Here is a 20,642-nt window from a genome sequence, read left to right as displayed (position 1 = left end):
TCCAAGCTTTAAAACAATGTCTTTTTTCTGATTCTTTCTACCTGTAAGCACTGTTGTGGATTTCCAGTGTAACAATAAACGTTCTGATGTATCTTCTTCCATTAAGAGCTACAAATTGGTTTCTTGGTTCATCAGTGGTAACTAGCTTTAAAAAAAAAAAAAAAGGACTCCCTAAATCTAAAGAAATATCACTGGGATTCCAAGCACTATGGAGGTGAGATATGTCTTCATGGAAGTGTTGATGGGGGATGGAGTTTCAGAGGAATATTAGGTTCCACTTTTGGTATTTCCCATCCACCCCAAGTAGATGGCAGCCTATTTTACTTACACTCAACACCGACCCTCGATGCCACCTTGCTACCCTGGAACAAGAATTTCCCCCAAAACAATTAGAATTTTCTTTTACCATTTGCTAACTACTTTTTAGGACTTCTGAGGCACACATCCACAGTTAGCTATTTAAGTAACCATAGAGAACAGAATACTAATCTTATCATAAGAAGAACCAAATTATTCCTATTACCAACTGCATGACCTTGGTGAGTTACTTAAATCCTTCTGAGTCACAGCATTTCCTCCTGTAAAATCCTTAAAATAATACTTACCTCATAGGTTATATGTACTGTAGCATCTGTGAGATGGGAGGTCATTAGGCATATACAATGACCTTGTCTAAAGCAAAGAAGGCAAATCGATTTCAACTTAAGTAACACATCCAGTTAAGCTATAGTGACTAACTGTAATGCCTAGAAGGAGTGTGGGACCATATCCAGGTTCAAACAGGAAAGAATGATCTGGTTGATTAGTGATGTCTATCATGAGAGCCAAGTGCAGCAGTGGAAGTAGGAACAACATATAAATGACTTCCCTGATATAAGGTATTATTTATTACTTAACTTTCAAGAGAACATCTTGGGTGTCATCACTTTCCTCCATGAAGCCTTGACTGATTGAACCTAACCAATCTGCTCCCTTAATTTGAAGAAGTCAGCTCTGTAAGTTTACCCACTCAATGAGAAGTTATTTGAATAAAAATATCAATAAGTGCAAACAGCACTATACATCATTATCCTTCTTATTCTTCAAAGGCAGATAGTCTATCATAAAGCCACACAGATCAAAGACATCCAGCAAAACTCTTTCCTTAAAATGAGAAAAACATTTTAATACTTATATCTGTGGAGTTTTTTGTTATTTATGGGGAGAGGGCAACATCTGACACTGTTTTCCTTTTTTCATAATCAATGTGATTATTTGATTCAAAAGAAAGATTCAAGTGCAGTAATGATGCTATAGAAATAAAGAAGGAAGTTTCAAATTAAAGAAGAATGGAGTGGAAATTGTAAGGAAATGCAGATCAAAGTGATTGGGTTGAGGGGCGAAGAAGGGACAAAAGAAATGGCAGATAAGAGCAGAAAGACCAAAGACAGGGTGAAGAGCAGTTAGAAGGAAGGAAGTCAGAGGAAAGTATGTTTTCATTTATACTACTCCGGAAGGATATTTTAAAAGGAACATGATGTCACTTCCATGTCAGCAGAGCAAAGATATTTCATAAAACATAGCTGTACTCCTTTTACCATCAGGACCAGATTATCGCCCCCCTACAGATTTAATTTTTCTTCTTTCTTTTTTCATTTTTTATTTTTTAGCATGAGTTTCACAGAGAAGTGCTGAAGTGATTTTGTTTAAAAAGAATCATGGCTTACTTAGAACACCCTTAAGAAGATTCCTAGGATAAAAATAAACTAATCCAATCTTACTTTCAAGATATGTGTCTGAAGATATTTACTTCCAACTTAGTTCAATCTCTGAAATATATGCATCATATAGTGGGGAATCAGTGCCACTTCTGATCTCACACTTTTAAGAACCATAAATCTTTAATTTTTTTAATGAGCATCCAAGCAATGATGACATCCCTGACACAGAAGCAACGTCACTTTAACATATTGCTTTCCTTCATGAATTTGCAAATCTGAACATAATGCTTTTGGATCTCATTAAAGATACAAAAGGAATTTCCATTTACTTTTATTTTCATCTTCATTTCCATTTCAATATTCCAGCCTTAAATTTATACAGTGATGTATGTCAATTATTTCTCAATAAAACTGGAAAAAAATTGGAATTTTCTTGAATTATAAAATTTTACTTAGAAAAGTATAGATGTGTGATTTCCGTGCACCAAAGAATGGATCCCACCATACTTTGTAAGATTACATCCCCCAAATGGATCTCCATAGAGGAAGCCTTCCAGACGCGATGCATATAGCTTATGTTTGCACACACCCAGACTAAGTCCTCGGTCTGCCTCCCAAAATGTGATCCAATACAGAGCACAGTTCCTTAGAGCATCTTGCAGCCAACTCTGGCCTCAACTAATAACAAGTTTTACTGGGTTAATTCATTTTCTCAGAGTGGGATCTGAGATAACCCATGATATGGATTATGTAATGGGTCTAAAAACATTTATATGAACATATGACTTGTGAAACAATGCAAATGTTCATAGTAGGTGAATGCCTGAGGAAACGTGTATCCATTAACTGGAATGCTATGCGGCCATGACAGACTGTATTCAAAAGTGTTTTTAAAGATATAATCATAATAAATGAAAAAGTCAGAATTAAAAATCGCATATATATATATATATATATATATATATATATAGTGGCTTGATAACAGATGATTTTTTCTTCTATTTTTCTATTTACTTTCAACATTTGCTTTAATAAGATTATGCTATTTTAATAGAGTATGCGCGTATTTTAAAGTATTTAACAAGAAGGCTGATTTTGTTTATACTTTTCCTCCTAAATTCATCTTTTACTTTTTTTCAAATGAGAGAGGACAAAGGCAAAGCATAGCAGTGGTAAAAAAAAAAAAAAAAAAAAAAAAGGCCAGGAAGCAGAGATTTGAGCTGGGGACCTGGGATTAGGTATGGAAACTACTGTAAAGAGGTAAGAAATCAACAAGGCACAGTTGTAGGTTTATTGTTAGAGGTCAAATTTACAAACTGGTACTGGTCCACTTAGAAAAGGAAAGAAGAACAGAAACCCAGATTTAAAGCCAGAAAAAAGGAGACAGGGATAGTCAGCAATATGCTGACATATCATGGGCCATCTCATGTATAACTACTGGAGTTCCCCATACTCTCTGACTCTGGAGTGAACTAAGCACCACCCAAGACTTATAGCCACAGAGGGGGTTAGCACCATATCCTACCCTCACCTCCCTGAGGAAGGACATCTGGCAGCAGGGCCATGCTACAGTTATTAAAGGATTCAAGTCATGGGACAGCCATACCTGGATCTCATCCCTCACTTTATCATACAGTGGAAGCCTGACTGCTCTCAGCCCTCGCTCAATCCAACTTAGATGTGAGGGTGCCTCCAGGTCAAAGTGGAAGGAATAGAGGAAAGGGCAATTGAACCAAAGTAACAATTACAAAGCACAACAGTTATTTTGACTGTATCTAGAAGCTAGACACAACCTGGGTATGAAGACCAGAAGGGAGCTAACTTTTCTGTAGTGAGTGGTATGGTGGTCCATAACATTAACCTATTCTATTAGTTCATTCCATCAATTTCTTATTCAATATAAATTCTTTGAGGGCCCACTTTGGGCAGAGCACCATCTCAGACACTGAGGATGCAGCAGTGAATAGAAAAGGAAGTTCTCACACTTGTGCAGTTTACAGTCTCAACTGGGAAAGATGATTTTAATAATAATAATAAACTAGATAACTAGAGCATTTTGGGTGTTGATAAGGGTATGAAGACAATAAAATAGGATGGCATGACCAGGAAGTCTACTTCAGACAGTCAGGAAAGTACTCTTTGAAGAGGCTGCATCTGAGCTGAGGCATAATGATACTAAAACCAGCAAAGGGAAGCTATACCTTTAGAGGACAATCTCACATAAAGCCAGAACCTGCAGAAAGCAACACCTTCATCAAAGGAGATAAACTAGGAAAGAAATCTCTGGTGAAGGAGACAGTGAAAACACTTGGCATCTCATCTTGGCTCTGGATGGAGGAGAGGGAGAGGTAGAACCGTCCACCTGGGAATTTATATTTATGAGCCTAAACTCACATGGTTACAGCCAGAATTTACACTACTCACATGGGGGAGGGATGTAGAGCCTAAAAATTAGTTTAGAATGAGTGTTTACTTCTCATAAGCAAATGAAAATCCTCTTTAGAGGAAAACATCTTAAAACTTGTCCTCAAAAGAATTTCCACAAATTATGCTCCATAAAATATGTGCTCATAATTTAAAAAAAGAAACAGACCCAGAAAGACTGCAAATATTAGAAGTATCAAACGTTTAGCCTAAAATAATTATGTTTAATATGGTTATAGAAATAAGAGTATTTGTTTAAATATTAAAAAGAGACAGGAGACTGTGAAAATAATGAGATATACTTGGGTAAGAATTAAATAGAGCTCACAGAAAAAATTTTTTTTTAAATTTTAATAATGAAATTAGAAAGTCAACTATTGGATTAAACAGCAGATGGGACACAATTGGGAAAACACATGTAAAAGACTGTTGGACTAAATGCAAAGTACTTGATAAAGTTAGAGGTCTATAGATTATGCATATAAAGCCAGCTGCCCCTGATTACTGCCAATGGAGTGTTAGAGAAAAGAGAGGTGACCCTATCAAGCATTCTCTCAGGGCAGAAATTCTCCCTTCAGCCTTCTACTCAGAGACAAGTGTGAGCTCCAAGAAGGAAGGACCCAGTGTAACTTATTCACCAGCGGATCTACAGAATTTGAAATAATCCTTGGTAAGGGCTCAATACACATTTGCTGACTGACTTAATGAATGAATAATGGTGTATCTAATAATAGTTGGTAGAAACACTGCAGTGCTATTTGGAGGTGTTAGTCTAAATCTGGGTCTACACAACTCTAAAGTATCTGAAAAAATAAATACAAAATTCAGTTCATTCGAAAATATTTTGTGCCCAGTGCCAAATGCCCAGATGTTGCCATCTAAAGAGAGATTTGGGTTTCTGTACAACATTGGATGGTTGACAATGGTTCTCTCTTAGCATCCTCTTATTTGGATGTTGTGCTGACAAAACCCAAGGAATACTCCCATCTCTACAATCTCTGTTCCATTCTCTATTCTCCCTGAACATTTTGAGATAGTGAATTTAAAACTTTAAAATGCCAGCCAATGAGGTGCTGATGTAGTCTTCAGAATTTCAAAACTCTTTATTAATCCTCACAGATTATCCCAAGCTTACCTTTAATGCAGTATATCAATTGAGGAAGTGGCAGGGGAAAAGCATAAGTAAATAATTTTGACTGCTAAATCTCTTTCAGCCTGTGTCACATTGCATATCACATGTGTATTCTCCCCTGTCCACAATGACTTTTTTCTGGCTCTCAGGCAGATGTGATTCCATCAATGAAAAAGTCAGCTGAAAAAGCAGCCATTTCATCTACAAGGCAATCTACAGATCCACAGATATTATGCCATCCCCACAAGATCAAATTCAAACTGGGCATTTCATCTACGAAGCCATCTACAAGTTGCGAAACGGACGAAATGATGGCTCCATGCACACGTCTCACTGGGGTCTCTGTGCTGCTCCTTTTAAGCAGGGTCATTTCTGTTCACAGGAGTGAAATAGATTTTCTAAAACGGATGGAAGCCAAGCAAAACAAGATAATGACTAGAATCTGCCAGTCAGCTATAATCTTTATACCCTGAAAGCCTAATAGAACTATAAAACACAGAGCAATAATCAGAAGTCACATGTGAATGACAAGCTTGTAACTAAATTACTAAAAGGTTAGTATTGCTATAACCTTTCATCTCCAGCTATAAAAGCCTATGCAAGAAACCTACACAATGTCTCATCCTTTTCTAGATACTATAGGCAGGTCATCTCTCACAAAGTTCCATCATGTGGTATAAGAATGTGTCATTTGAAATATAAATGACTCCATAGGTGCATGCAAAGGTATATACATATTGGAGATAAGTTGACCAGGTAAGCAGATGCATGCCTTATTTCTGACGGCACTTATGCTTGTAGTGCAGCAAGTTCTTGAGGCAAATGTCTTCAAAGACTTGAAAATTGCTTAGATGCAATAGATATTGGGTCCTGATAACAAAGGGAATGGTTTATTACTGAACTCTACTGGGCCTAAAATTATGCTGGAAAGAGATACAAATATGTATGAGATTCATAAAGCTGTATTAAGAGAACTCTTTTGTGTAAATCTGAACATCAAGCATGACAAATGTTGAGTCCCAAGGTTGCCAGAAAATAAATTATTATAGACAGAGGACCATGTACAACATGGCAGAGATGCACAAAATTTTCTACAAATACCTTTAACCATGAAGGATTATCTCCATCCCTGACAACTCCTCAACCAGTGCAGTATGTTCCACTGGAATTGATACAGTGTTCTAAAATTCCTTAAACCTGCATCAGCACCCTCGAGGTTGGCATGGGTAAGACTCATTTTCTTAAGGTATATAGAGTACTTAGGGAAAGTGCAAAAGGGGGCATGGCTTGGAATTTGGCAGCACGATATTGAAGTAATGGAAAAGGAGGAGTAAATTCTGTCAATCATCTATGTGTTGGATATATTCTAGAAAACCCAAACCTCTAGACATTCAGACACTTTTTTTTCATTATGAAGGCAAAAGATCCAGTCTCTAGTCCTGAATTTGTTATTTTGGAGAGGCATAAACCCAGGGCTAAATTAAAGCCTGGAATTACATTTCAAAAATCATAGACGAAGAATTTGCAGCTATTTTTCTCTACATTAAAAATCGAGGGCTTCCCTGCTGGCGCAGTGGTTGAGAGTCCGCCTGCCGATGCAGGGGACAAGGGTTCATGCCCGAGTCCGGGAAGATCCCACATGCGGCGGAGCGGCTGGGCCCATGAGCCATGGCCGCTGAGCCTGCGCATCCGGAGCCTGTGCTCCACAATGGGAGAGGCCACAACAGTGAAAGGCCTGCGTAACACACACACACACACAAAAAAATCGTGGCTAGGTTCTAAGCTCATAGAAGTGAGTGAGTTCACTCGGTATATTCTTCACCTCTGAAGAGAAAAAAAGTGACTATTTTAGCATCATCTATAGTTTCATGCTTGAAACATCACCTAAGGTATATTCATGAACCAGAAAAGGCCTTATTACTGTTATACAATTCCATTTTGGCACCTACTCAACCACGAAAGCAGTTTCATTTTTATGCAAAATATGCCAGATGGCATATGCATTTCATGGTTAAAACAAACATGCAGAACTCAATTCTGCTGCAGGCACTTTACTGGAGGGTACATTTGGTCATGTGGTTATATTATCAGCACGTGGTGCTTTAAAAGTAACTGAAGCCCTAAGTTAGGAGATGCCTTTGTTAGTGTTTTGTTTTTGTTTTTTTAAATTTGATTTGGCAAGGGAGGGGTGTAGCTGGGGGAGCTATTGAGAATCACTCTGCTGATAACTGAAACTGCCAACTGGTGGTGATGTCTGAAGTCTGGCCCAAGCAAAGCTTTTAAAGAACTCAGATTGCTATGAAAAAAATTCTGTATCAGCTAATGCAGATAGAAAGAGCTGGAAAAGACACAGCAGATCATCTCAGGATGGAGAATGAAGTCTTGATTATTCAATTAAATCACATAGGATTAAGTGCTGGGAGAGTTCTCTGAATACAGTTATTGAAACAAAAGGAGAGGGAGATTCAAATATAACTTCCTTAAAAGAAAAATAAATGTTAAAATAATGATATTGTGATCTTTACAAGCGGTACCAACATTAACAGTATACAACATGAGGGTCACATATGTATGTGAGAGAAATACACTCTGCAGTGTGAATTCAATTAAAGTGAGCAAATATTGACCACCTGCTACCTTCCTTGCATTATGTTGGGTGAAATGGAAGATACATGACCTCAATTATAATCTTAGTTGAAGGAATCAAATTTTAAATGCATAAAACAGAGCTAAAATTGAACAGTGTATTGCCAAAATGTGAAATAATTGGGGTAATCTTAGCAGCTCTATCCAAATAAGTTGCAACAAATCCTTATGAGACTTGAGGCAAGGCTTGCCTCTCTCACTATCAGCCCCCTTTTGCCAACCTTGGAATAGGGTCAGAGAGGATCTGGTCTTTGTCCTTAGATCAAAGGTTACCATTCTTTGGAGCTAAACTTTGAGCTTACCTGTCCTGGCTCATCTGTCCTAAATTCATGTCCAATCTGCCCACATCTCTGCCTACTTATTAAGAACTCAAGTCTTGCTTGTGCCTTACCAGTTGCACATTTCCTGTAGAGGACTATTGTTTCAAATTGTCACTAGTCATTCCCACACTGTGAAAACAGGATTCAGGTCCCACCCTATGAGTAAGGGAGCCCAAGAGCACCTGGAGCTTCAAAGAGCTGGGAAGATGGACCATGAATAAGAAAAAGGAGGATGCAATAAAGAGGATACGGCAACTGAAAACAAACATCACTCAGATCCTCGTTGCCCAGGGCAGTCTTCTACTCTGTCCCAACAACTATTCAAGAACCTACTGAGTAAATCACCAGTGAGGAAATATCTTAGCCCCAGAACCACCTGGCTGAAAAGAACTTTAGAGATCATCTGGCTATTTTGATTTTTTATAATCAAGAGAAACTCACTCAAAGATGTGAGCTTGAGTCCCAGGTGGTCTTCCTAATCTCACGTGATGCTTCCTGGGACAGGCCTGTGCTGAAAGCTGTGGGGGATGCCTTTCCTGATGGAGAAAAGAAAGAAAAAAGGTAAACGTGGCAGCTCTGCTAATGAATCAGTTCTCTTTTTTTCTGGCTTTTTATTAATCCCACATTTGGTACAAATACAATACTGGCTAATTTTCTAATGGGACACATGTGAACATCTCCTAAACTAGCTTGTAGCCTTTCAACAGGGCCAGGACAAGGTGAGGTAGGAGAGACGCCTGACACAATCCTGAGAGTGTCTCCTTGCATTTTGCACCCTCACTGCCTCACTCATCTCACTTTAGACCCAGCCCTGCATTTCAACAACTCTAACAATGTTGACTGTGTTGCCTGATTTATTTATAATACAGGTCAAGATAGAGAATCAGGGTGCCTGTTATTCAGATAATGAGCCAAAAAAAATAGACACTTATAAAATGAATGGCTAACTGAATTCATGATATTTTCCTGCATGAGGATTACATTAGCAAAACAGAGATGGAGCACCTATAACTATGAAATACATATAATGTTAGTGTGTTAAAGGATTCCAAACCCAAAATAATCACAACATCTTCAGCAGACTGATTTTAGATATGTCCAGACATCAAGATCTCTCCTATGGGTGTTTTTTGTTGGGGGGGGGGGTTTGGCTACATTGGGTCTTCATTGCTGCATGCGGGCTTTCTCTAGTTGCAGCGAGCAGGGGCTACTCTTCGTTGCAGTGCATGGACTTCTCATTGAGGTAGCTTCCCTTGTTGCGGACCATGGGCTCTAGGTGCACGGGCTTTGGTAGTTGTGGCGTGCGGGCTCAGCAGCTGTGACTCGCGGGCTCAGTAGTTGTGGCTCGTGGGCTCTAGAGTGCAGGCTCAGCAGTTGTTGCGCATGGGTTTAGTTGCTCTGCGGCATGTGGGATCTTCCCGGACCAGGGCTCAAACCCATGTCCCCTGAATTGGCAGGTGGATTCTTAACCACTGCACTACCAGGGAAGTCCCCTCTCCTATGGGTTTTTAATTTAATTCAAAATACAATTTGCTCTCTGAGTTACAGAAGTTGTAATTGTCTTAAAAAAGAGAAAAGCTGCTCAGTGTTATTGCCACATGACAAATGGAGGAGTGTAATAAGTAAGTGGGAGAACTGGCATAAATGAGTAGGACACGTCACATATGATGTTCACTAGAACATGCAGTTTTTCAGCTTCTGAAATATAGACTAGATTAAAATGCAACTTCTGTTTTGGATAAACTATGGTGTTTATATTAGGGCACTTAACTCTGCCAGCACCAAGGGCTGATCAATGGTACCCATCTTATGTTACAATGAAATGATGCTCAGGCTGAGACTGTCGGGTCTAATGCTTGGCATAGTAAGTACAACCCATCTGATAAACAATTCTGAGTCTCTCAAGAGCTTGCGTGACTATGAGAAGTCAGAGAGGACAGTTAACAGTGAGAAGTCAGAACTTACTTTATTGCACTATTGGAAACCCAAGGCAAACCCAAACCAGCTTAAACATCAAAGAGAAGATGGTTGGCTCAAGAAATCCAAATTACAGTTGAATCATCAAAAAAATAAAAGGTCAAGGATGTAAATGAGCCTCAGGAAGAACTAGGGCTAGGACACAGGTGATGAATCTTTCTCTCTCTCTTTCTCTCTCGCTCTCTCTCTCCCTCCCTCCCTTTCTCTTTCTCCCTTTTCTTTGTGTTCTTCTCATTCTGGATTCCTTCTCTCCCCCACAGACCACCTTTCTCCAAATAGTAAGAAATTTAGCCAGGAGAACAGGGTCAGGTGAGAAAATGACTGCCCCTGAAACAGGCATATGGAATCTCATGGAGAAGAGAGTAGACAAGAGAGGGGGTTGCTCCATACACAAAAATAAACTCAAAATGGATTACAGACCTATATGTAAGACTAGACACTATAAAACTCTTAGAGGAAAACATAGGAAGAACACTCTTTGACATAAATCACAGCAAGATCTTTTTTGATCCACCTCCTACAGTAATGGAAATAAAAACAAAAATAAGCAAATGGGACCTAATGAAACTTAAAAGTTTTTGTAAAGCAAAGGAAACTACAAACAAGACGAAAAGACAACCCTCAGAATGGGAGAAAATATTTGTAAATGAATCAATGGACAAAGGATTAATCTCCAAAATATATAAACAGCTCATGCAGCTCAATATTAAAAAAAACAAACAACCCAATCAAAAAATGGGCAGAAGACGTAAATAGACATTTCTCCAAAGAAGACATACAGATGGACAAGAAGCACATGAAAAGCTGCTCAACATCACTAATTATTAGAGAAATGCAAATCAAAGCTACAATGAGGTATCACCTCACACCAGTTAGAATGGGCATCATCAGAAAATCTACAAACAACAAATGCTGGAGAGGGTGTGGAGAAAAGGGAACCCTCTTGCACTATTGGTGGAAAAGTAAATTGATACAGCCACCATGGAGAACAGTATGGAAGTTCCTTAAAAAAATAAAAATAGAATTACCATATGACCCAGCAATCCCACTACTGGGCATATACGCAGAGAAAACCATAATTCAAAAAGACACATGCACCCCAATGTTCATTGCAGCACTATTTACAATAGCTAGGTCATGGAAGCAACCTAAATGCCCATCAACAGATGAATGGATAAAGAAGATGTGACACATATATACAATGGAATATTACTCAGCCATAAAAAGGAACAAAATTGGGTCATTTGTAGAGATGTGGATGGATCTAGAGACTGTCATACAGAGTGAAGTAAGTCAGAAAGAGAAAAACAAATATCGTATATTAATGCATATATGTGGAACCTAGAAAAATGGTACAGATGAACCGGTTTGCAGGGCAGAAATAGAGACACAGATGTAGAGAAAAACATATGGACACGAAGGGGGGAAGGTGGCGGGGGGAGTGGTGGTGGTGGTGGGATGAATTGGGAGATTGGTATTGACATGTATACAATAATATGTATAAAATGGATAACTAATAAGAACCTGCTGTATAAAAAATAAATAAAATAAAATTTTAATGATAAAACAGACACAATGCACAGTCAGGCAGATTAATTAAATATGTGAAACAATAAAAAAAAAAAAGAGAGAGGGGGTTGCCGAAGAGACAATTCCATAGATGTCCTTTCAGCATTCACTCTAAAAGTCACCTAGTACCAAAGACCGCTTTACCCCTTAAAGAGGAGGACAACCCCAACAGATGTGTATTAAAGACAAAGCATTTCCTTATTTTATGTAATTTAAAAGTTAAAAGGAAAAGAATGAGGACGTTTGAACCACTTTTAGAGACAACACAACACACCTGTGTTTATATGGCCTTTCTTTCTTGACTTGGTGAGCCTCACTTTATCTTGTCAGGAGGGTAAAGCAGGAACAGGGACAGGTTGGGTCACTGATCTCTGCTTGGCCACAATTCTGGAAAGATAGACTACGAGAGAGAGTGTGGAGCCCCCTTGGTCACACCACCCAGAGAAGCGTCATTCATGCTTCAAGAACCAGTACAGGAATCAGCATTTGAGATAGTCTTGTGCTGTTGTTGTTGTTTCTGTTGTTTTGTTTTGAGAAGTGAAAGAGCAGAAGAGACCTATTGTGTGGATCTCAACGTAATGAAATTTCCTAGAACAGTGTTCAACAGATACTTCCTGCCCTCATTTGAAGAAGTTTCCTGACCTGCAGGAGTTTTATCAGTCAGCAATTCTCTGAAAAGGTGGAAGAAAAAAGTTGACTCTATTTTCCTGATTGTAGTAATAGTAGCAATAATAATAAAACAGCCATAGCAACATCAAAACAAGTATTACTACTTTTATATAAAAACAGCTTAACATTTGTTAAGAGTTTGCAACAGACAGGTACAGCTCTAGAAGTTTTACGTGCGTACGGTCACTCCACTTTCATTATAAAATAATGATGAGAATCCAGTTTCCAAATGAGGTATGTATTCTTAAGACCCTTAAAATCCAGCAAGGCTCATTTACTAAAATTAAGTATGCCAATTAACCCAACAGTTGGACAGGTGATAGATGTTTAAAATCTTGTATTTAAACAAATGAGACTCTCTATACTAGATCACAACTCCTAGAAACTCTATTACCAAATGTTGTCATTGGAAAGGAGGCAAGTATTTCTTTGCTCTCTCAAAAACTTTAGGGATTTCTGGAGTGGTATTGATAGTCGAGTGGTAGCAACTTATAGGAATAAATTCATCAATTTTGTCATCAGGTATTCTTGACAAATGCACCAATCTGTAGCTAATATCACATAAAATGAAAAAAAAATGCTGAGTTAATCACATTCCCATAGAATCTATCAATACTTTTTGATAAAGAGAGTAAGTTCTCTTTGCATTCCTTTCCAATCTGGAAAATGGGTCTTGCCCTGTTGGGTCCTTTATGGATTTAAAAACTTAATTCAATAATACTTATTTTGCCTCTATACAGATATATCCCCTTAATGACATGACCAAATAAATGCTTCATTTAAATTTGACTACACTTTGCCTGTAGCTCTTAAGATTTTTCCCCCCTGAATTAATAAAACATACAAAATGCAGATGGTAGCATATGGTACCTTCCATGGGAACATTTCATTTAAATTATTGAGAATTCTGCAATCTGATTCCACTTTAATGAATACATGAAAAGTACCTCTTACATTATAAATGTGTAACTAGCCAGATTAACTATTTTCATATGCTTTGCTGATTTTTCCAATACCTTCAGGAGTTATAATAAATATTTTATGTTTAATCAAAGGATATGATACATGCTATTTATCGTCTATTAAGCATCGGCTTAAATATTTCTAAAATATCAATGGGAGTGACAATCTACATCCAGCTACTGCAAACAGCCTGACCTGATGTTTAATACATTCCAGTGCCATTGCACATTCACAGAACTTATTAATCAAACAATCCATTAAGACATCATACCCTAAATCTCAAGATTGACCTATATACATAGGAAAGAGGGGAATGTAAATTATACAAACCTCCTGGGGGACAATTTGAAAATATTCATTAACATCCTTAAAATTGTTTACAACTTTTTGACCTAGAAATTCTACTTCTGGGAATTCATCTTAAGGAAGCAAATAAATATGTGAAAGAATTTATGTTTATCACAGCGTGATTTATATCAGTATAGTTAGCATGCCCCAGCTTATGATTTTATAATAAGGTAAAATATTCACTAAATACTCCATGGCAATCATATGCCATTTTGTCTTCAGTTGCCTAAGCCAGAAATAAGCTGACCTCAGATTTTCATTCTATTATTTCTGAGGAAAGAAAAAAAACTTTTATCTGGGAAAATATTCTTGTACACTTTAAAAGAGAAGGCAGGTTATAAAGTCCCATGTATGTACAGGATAATGCCATTCAGTGCATGGGGGTAAAAACTAACTGTCTGTCTGTCTGTCTGTCTGTCTGTCTCTCTCTCTCTCTCTCTCTCTCTCTCTCTATATATATATATACACCAAAATGTTGACAGTGGTTACCACTGGATGGTTAGATGGTTAAATCTAAAAAAATAGATTTTTATTTTCTTTTTAACACTTATTCTGCAATTTCCATTTCCAACACAAGTGATTATTTTTATTTTCTAACCAATTGATACAGTACATATTTTAATAGCTATCAAGGTCCTAAGCATGGGTGCCGCTCAGCCTCCCACTGATGATTATCACCTCCTCCTCCAGAATATTCTCGCTTCTAAGGGCTCAGTTTTCTGCTTGCCTATGAAAGTTCCTGGGAAGCCTCTGACACCAGCTTCTTGTGCTGTGCAAAGACCCTCAGTTGCAATATTGTGACATGCTCACAAATTCCACTCACATCCCTCCTACTCGTTCATTTTATGAATGAAAACACAGATGAGATTGCTGGCAAAGGTCACAAAGGCATATCATCTAAGGTGGAATTTGCACGTGTATCATTTAGTTACTGACCCTGTTCATTCAGGAGTCCAAATTTGCAGATTCCATTTCTCTCCATAGTGGAAAGCTCCACAAATCAAAAATGGAGGCTTTGAAAGGACTGGGGTCAGGACAATCCCATACATCTTGTATCCTACCCGGCATATCTACCTGTATGTACAAGGAGCAGCTCAAACTAACTTTGTAGAAACTCTTCCAATAGCACCCTATTGCCTATTGAATCATGTTCAGACCCCTTACTCTGGCATTTCAGATCTTCTGTACTCTGTCCTCAAAACTACTTCTGCCCATATTGCTTTCTATTTCCAGACATATAATTTCCTTTTTATCCAAACATTTTCATTCACAATAATTTAAATGTATAATGTGTTTTTCAATTTTTATGCATTTGCTTATGCTGTTCCCTGTTCCCTTTATACTTAAAATTCCCTGCTCTGTATGGATTATGCCTACCCATCAAATAGTGCATCTTAATTTTCCCTGCATCTATATCAGACCGACTAGCCTAATGTAATTTCTGGTTCTGCCCTAACCCAGACCGGGGAAAGCAATACATTGCCTAAATTCTTTTTAAACTTTTCAAGTTTTAAAATACATTTCCTCATTTGCTAGAAAAGCAATGCTTGCATATTAATACTGACATTATACTAACAGAAACAAACATTTGAGTGTAAACTGTGCTATAACATAAATAGATTCCAAGACAGAAAAGATAGGATTTGAGAAGGGAGAATGGGCAAGTAAATTCTCCTGTCTACTTAATTACAGAACACTCATGTAAAATTTCCTTTGGCTGCCTCCACTAATATAGCAATGATTTTCATGCCACTTTAACAGGGTAATTTCATCAACTTGGTAAAGCAAAAAGAAAAATAAAATATCATTAATCCCTCTGATTTGATTTCTCTCTGCTTTCATTTTTAGCTTATTAGATTTTATGCATTTCTAAGGGCTACCAAAATATAATGGTATAAAAATATAAACAAACCAATCAGAGAAAGGCAGGTTGTGGTCAGATGATGAGTGTCATGCTATGAAGTTCACAATGTATCCTACAGGCAAAGGGGATTCTCGTGAGTATTTCAGGCAGGACACTAACATTATCATATTTGTTTCTTAGAAAGTTACCTGGTCAATAAAGGAAGATGGATTAGTATTGAAAGAGGGGTGAGGTATAAGGAGCTATGGCAACAATCAGACAAATACTGAACTAAGATATTGAGATGCTGGGAACAAAGGGGTAAAGATGGAGACTAGAGGTCAGATTGTAAAGTGGTTTTGAAAGGCAGCATGTTGATTGCTTGAATTTAGGGAGTGATGCCCTGTGTATATTGTAAGAAACTAGATTTCAAGGAATCTTTTTGAAAGCAAACATTTATTAGAATTTTTCATGGTGTGTGTCTGTTACCGCATATGGAAAATCATGAGCCCTACAAATTGTTCCCTTGACTCTGAATCTGCCCGTCTGTGAGTCTGAAATAATGAAGAAGCAAAAACAAAGTCTCCTCCAGACAGAAAAAATTGGTAGAAATTTTTTTCCTAATAGAAACAATATCAATACACAAAAAGAGGAAAATATAGAGCAGAGAGCTAAGGATGTAGTTAAATCCAAATGCCTGATGTTGAGTTGCTAAAATAGAGGAGAGTCACTGGAATTTATCCTGAAAGGAAGCTTTCGGAGTGTTTGTCAGTTCCTCCAATAGCAGTTTATCACAACATAGGCCAACAGATCGCACCATTATTTTAACATTAACTTATCCACAGCTCCAGACTCAGGTGCTGCAAAGAGTCCAAAGGCTATAGATGTGGTAAACAGGTTTGGCTGCCCAGGTTTTCTCAGCCTTGCAGATTAGCTACCAGGCCTTTGATTCATTCTCAGGACGTGCAGAGGAGAGGAAAAGGAATTGCCAGAGCTGGTTTCTTGGTAAGCCCCTTTCTGCACAAATAAGATAGTAATTGTCAAAAAATTGAAGGCTGGGCACTTTAATTTTCTGCCATCTGTAATCGTGTGCAAGCTGTGGCAAAGCCAGAAATGAAATCAAGGTACTAAGGCATCGAATATGTCATTTCTTATGTCATTTTTTTGGACTATGGATCTGGAGAAAATAAGCTGTTTGCAACAGGGTAATTTAGTTATATGATGCACTCATGCAAAATCCCATTTTAAGTGACAGGGCATCATTATGGAGTAACCACATGATATGGATAGGGGCTGGCACAGATTCTAGTGAACAGCCACACTCCTTTATTTGAGCTGTTACATCATGAATCAGAATGGACCAAAATGAAGATGTACCCTCTTTAAGAGTAGAAACTCCATGCTGACATGAGAGCAGAGAGCTGCTCAGGCAAGCTGACAGTTTCTGCAGGACATGATGGGGCCATCAAGTTTCCACTAGAGAATTTCTGATGGAACAAAATATATCTAGAACAATAACTACACAAATATTCCCCCCAATAATGCCTTTAAAACATACGAAAGTTCTGTAGAATAATCATTAAATCTAGAGACACAGGAAAAGTTTATGTGGGTTAGCAAAATTATGCAAGATATATATAGTGCAGTTTAAATGTTTATCTAATAATGAGTAAGCCTAGTGCATTGGGTCAAACATACATAAAAAGGATAGGTAGAACTACTCTAGGCTCACACTGGACCTGGAATATTACCTATTCAATGTTATTAGTAACTCCAATTATTTAAGGAAGAAATTCTAAGCACATAGTTTCTCAGGGAAGCGGCAAGAGCCAGCGGAATAAACACACGCTTAAGAGACAGATGCAAGTTCAAATCCTGCCTTTACCACTTAGCAGCAATGTGACTTCACTGGTTGTAAATTTTGGGTAATACTACTGGCTTCATTGGCTAGAGTAAAGGTAACAGGTGAAAAACACCTGACATAATTCATGCTAACTTATGTCTCCCTTCCTCCCCCTTTTCCCTCTGAAGTCAAGGCTCTTTCAGCCTCCAAAGGGATCAATTACGGCAGCAGTTAGTCCTGGGCACAGCTATGTTATCAGGCATTCCACACTGTTCCTTGTTCATTTCATTCAAGCCACCTACATTGCTTCCTTCCATTTTCTGACTCTTTAGAGACAAATTTATGTGTCTGCCTGGAATACAAATGGCTTGAGTCATGCTTGTGTCCTGGTCCTGACAACTAAGATAAAAGTTTCATGGAGAAGTGGGTTGTTCTCAAGCAACAGCACAGAAAATACAACTCCTTAAATTGGTTTAATTTTACCATTTTCAAAAATTGTTGAAAATACTTCCTCCTCTGTTTCATTTCTTAAAGGCTTGATAAAACAAAAACCTCTTGTTAGTCTCCTAATCCATAATTGCACAGAAGAAATCTACATGGATTTCTTTAGGATATGTTTTGGCTACTGAGCTCTACAATGATTTCATAAATATATTAGGCATGAAAGAAATATCAATGGTGGACTCTCCCAGAGAGAAGCAAAGTTCTGCTCACCTCTGCAGTCTGCACTCCAATATGATACTAAGGTTATGCCTGATTTGGGGAAATGAAAACAACACACTCAGGCACAAGGCACAAAGGAAGGGTTATCTCCCTCCCCAGTTCCTCCTCCCACAAATTCCTGATACCTAGGGGGCCCAGGAGATGGCAGACAGGTGATCAGGGAGCTCTTTGCTCAAGTGCTCATTGAGGCCGCTTCATCCTATAACTGAGATCTCCTCCTTTACTGGCACAGAGAGTGTTTATCTCAGCCTCAGCTAAATAAAAAAGAGCTTCATTTTATCTAGTTAACTCTTCTGGTCCCCTGATTCTGCAGGAGGGAAGCGAAAGGAAAATTTTCTCCCTTTCTTGGTCACAGATGTTAACAATAAAAGAAACAATAAATTAATAGACTCTGTTAGATATGCTTCCTGAGATTAAATGTGAACATGGTGAGTGTATTTGTTCTTTGCTCCAAGGTGGTTTCTTCCTCCTATATTTTGAATACTGGAACAGAATAATAGAGTATGCTCACAACTTGTGTTCATGGCTCTGATGAAGGTATATCACAAAAGGAGGAAAATTTACTTCCACAGTTCAAAGTATAAGACAGGGGGAGAAGTACAGGTGAAAGGAGAGGAAGAAAGGAAGTCATAGCATATGAAACACTGCAAATGCCCAACAAATATTAACTGATTCTGTCGTCATTGTCGTGGTCATTGTTGGACTGTCATCATTTCCAAGGGCAAATACTGGATAAACTGGATGGGTGGAAGTCAAAACAAAATGGATAGAGAAGATAAATAAACAAATGTAAGGAATGATTTTTAGAAAAATTTAAAAAGGTAGAGAAGGAATAAACAAGGGAACATAAAGAAATAGAAATTAGGAATGCTTTGGAACTTTATTAGATAGGTATATATAGATCGCTGTCAGCCACAAAGCTTAAAGTGCTTTAGAAGAACGTGTACTGCATAAATAAGAGGTTTTTCTTTTTTTTTTTTCCTAAAAGGACCAAAAACACAGAAAATTCACAGGGTGCATGAAAATTCAGCCTATCATTCTAAATGGACCTCTCCCAGGACGCCTTTCTCATTTTTTTCTGAGCTGTACAAAACACATTTAAGTATAGGATTTCAAGTATGTTGACTTTTAAAAAAGAATGTTACTTCAAGAGTTCTTCAGGGACAAGAAACAGAACGTGGGTGCTTTCTATCTTCTTCTGAACACTCTTCTTTCACTATCACAAACATATGGTGCCCATTTTTCAGATGCTACAGTTTCATATACATTGTAGCTGACATCTAGAAGAGAATCAAACACTTTAAGAGTCTTTTCTGAGGCTTTGGTTGACAGTCTAACTGTGAAACATTCCAACAACAACTTAGGTTTCTCAGAATTTATTCATAATTGTCCATGCCTAATATTTTTAACTACAATCCTATTATAATAAAGTGTCAACAACTGTATGAAATTGAGCCTTTAGTTTCAATTGCCAGATCAGCCCTCCATTTTCTCCCACCAAATGCCTCAGTCCCACTGTCATGTTAATAGCAGGCCTTGAGTCTGTAGGGACCATTTCAACACATATTTGAAATTCACCCAGTTATGGAATGCCAAGAGTGTCTTACTGTCCAAGGTGTACCCACCATTTCACGGAACCATTTTCAAACAACTTCAAGGTTATTGTCAGCTAGTGTGCTTATCGTTCAGTAAATTAGTTCTTTCTTATACATGAATCAATTCAACTCCCTAAATAGACGGGAAGGTCCATACTTGTTCATCTGCTGGCTTCTAGTGAGAAAACGTACACACATCATTGGCAGATTGGCACACTGGTGAATTTAATTGTGGCCACAATACAGGTCCAGGTCATTCATGTGGATAATGCCTCACTACATGCTAAAGAGTCATTATCTGTTTGGAGAACGAAACCCACCAACTCACTAAAGCTTCATTATTAATGTACTGACAGTGTTCCAGACCACGTGGTATGTATTTTATTCTCAGAAACAGCACAAGGAAGCAAGTAGTATCACTTGGCACAATTTGCAGATGAGGAAACTGTTGCTGAGAGACTGAAGGCATTTCAAAGCCCACACAGCCAGTTGGTGGCAGTCACATTGAATCCAGGTCTTTTTGTTTCCAGAGCCATGCTCAGAAATACTCTTCACTGACTTAGTGCACATAAGCATACCTGGAAGGCTTGTTGAAGCCACAGAATCCCACTCACAGAGATTCCAATTCTGATCTAGAAAGTCTGGAATGAGGCTCAGATCTCCACATATTAAAAAGCACCCCCTCTCCAGGTGATCCTAATGCGGGTGGTCTGCGGATCACCCTTTAGGAGAAGCACAGGAATCCTTGTAGTGTCTCCCTGGTTCTGCTCTGTGGCCTACTGCACATTTTAAAGATGATAGCAGCAGTATCACCGACACATGCTCCTTTCTTTCCATATTCCCACCAGGAGGGTGGAATTTATTTCTCTATCCTCTTGAATCTAGTAGGC

At 38.1% G+C, this 20,642-nt stretch overlaps 1 long non-coding RNA gene across 1 annotated transcript in view; it reads right to left on the bottom strand.

The window, feature by feature from the left end:
• LOC141276396 (uncharacterized) overlaps positions 1-20,642 on the bottom strand; it is a 245,760-nt gene that overhangs the window by 177,296 nt on the left and 47,822 nt on the right. Inside the window, exon 2 of the long non-coding RNA XR_012325894.1 lies at positions 8,664-8,758. This is a non-coding gene — a long non-coding RNA (uncharacterized lncRNA). The remainder of the gene's footprint in view (positions 1-8,663; positions 8,759-20,642) is intronic.

Source organism: Tursiops truncatus, chromosome 14, assembly GCF_011762595.2.
Source record: "Tursiops truncatus isolate mTurTru1 chromosome 14, mTurTru1.mat.Y, whole genome shotgun sequence".
Taxonomy (NCBI): Eukaryota; Metazoa; Chordata; class Mammalia; order Artiodactyla; family Delphinidae; genus Tursiops; species Tursiops truncatus.
The sequence above is the reverse complement of the archived record's forward strand: the minus strand, read 5'-3'. Positions and strand labels throughout refer to the sequence as shown.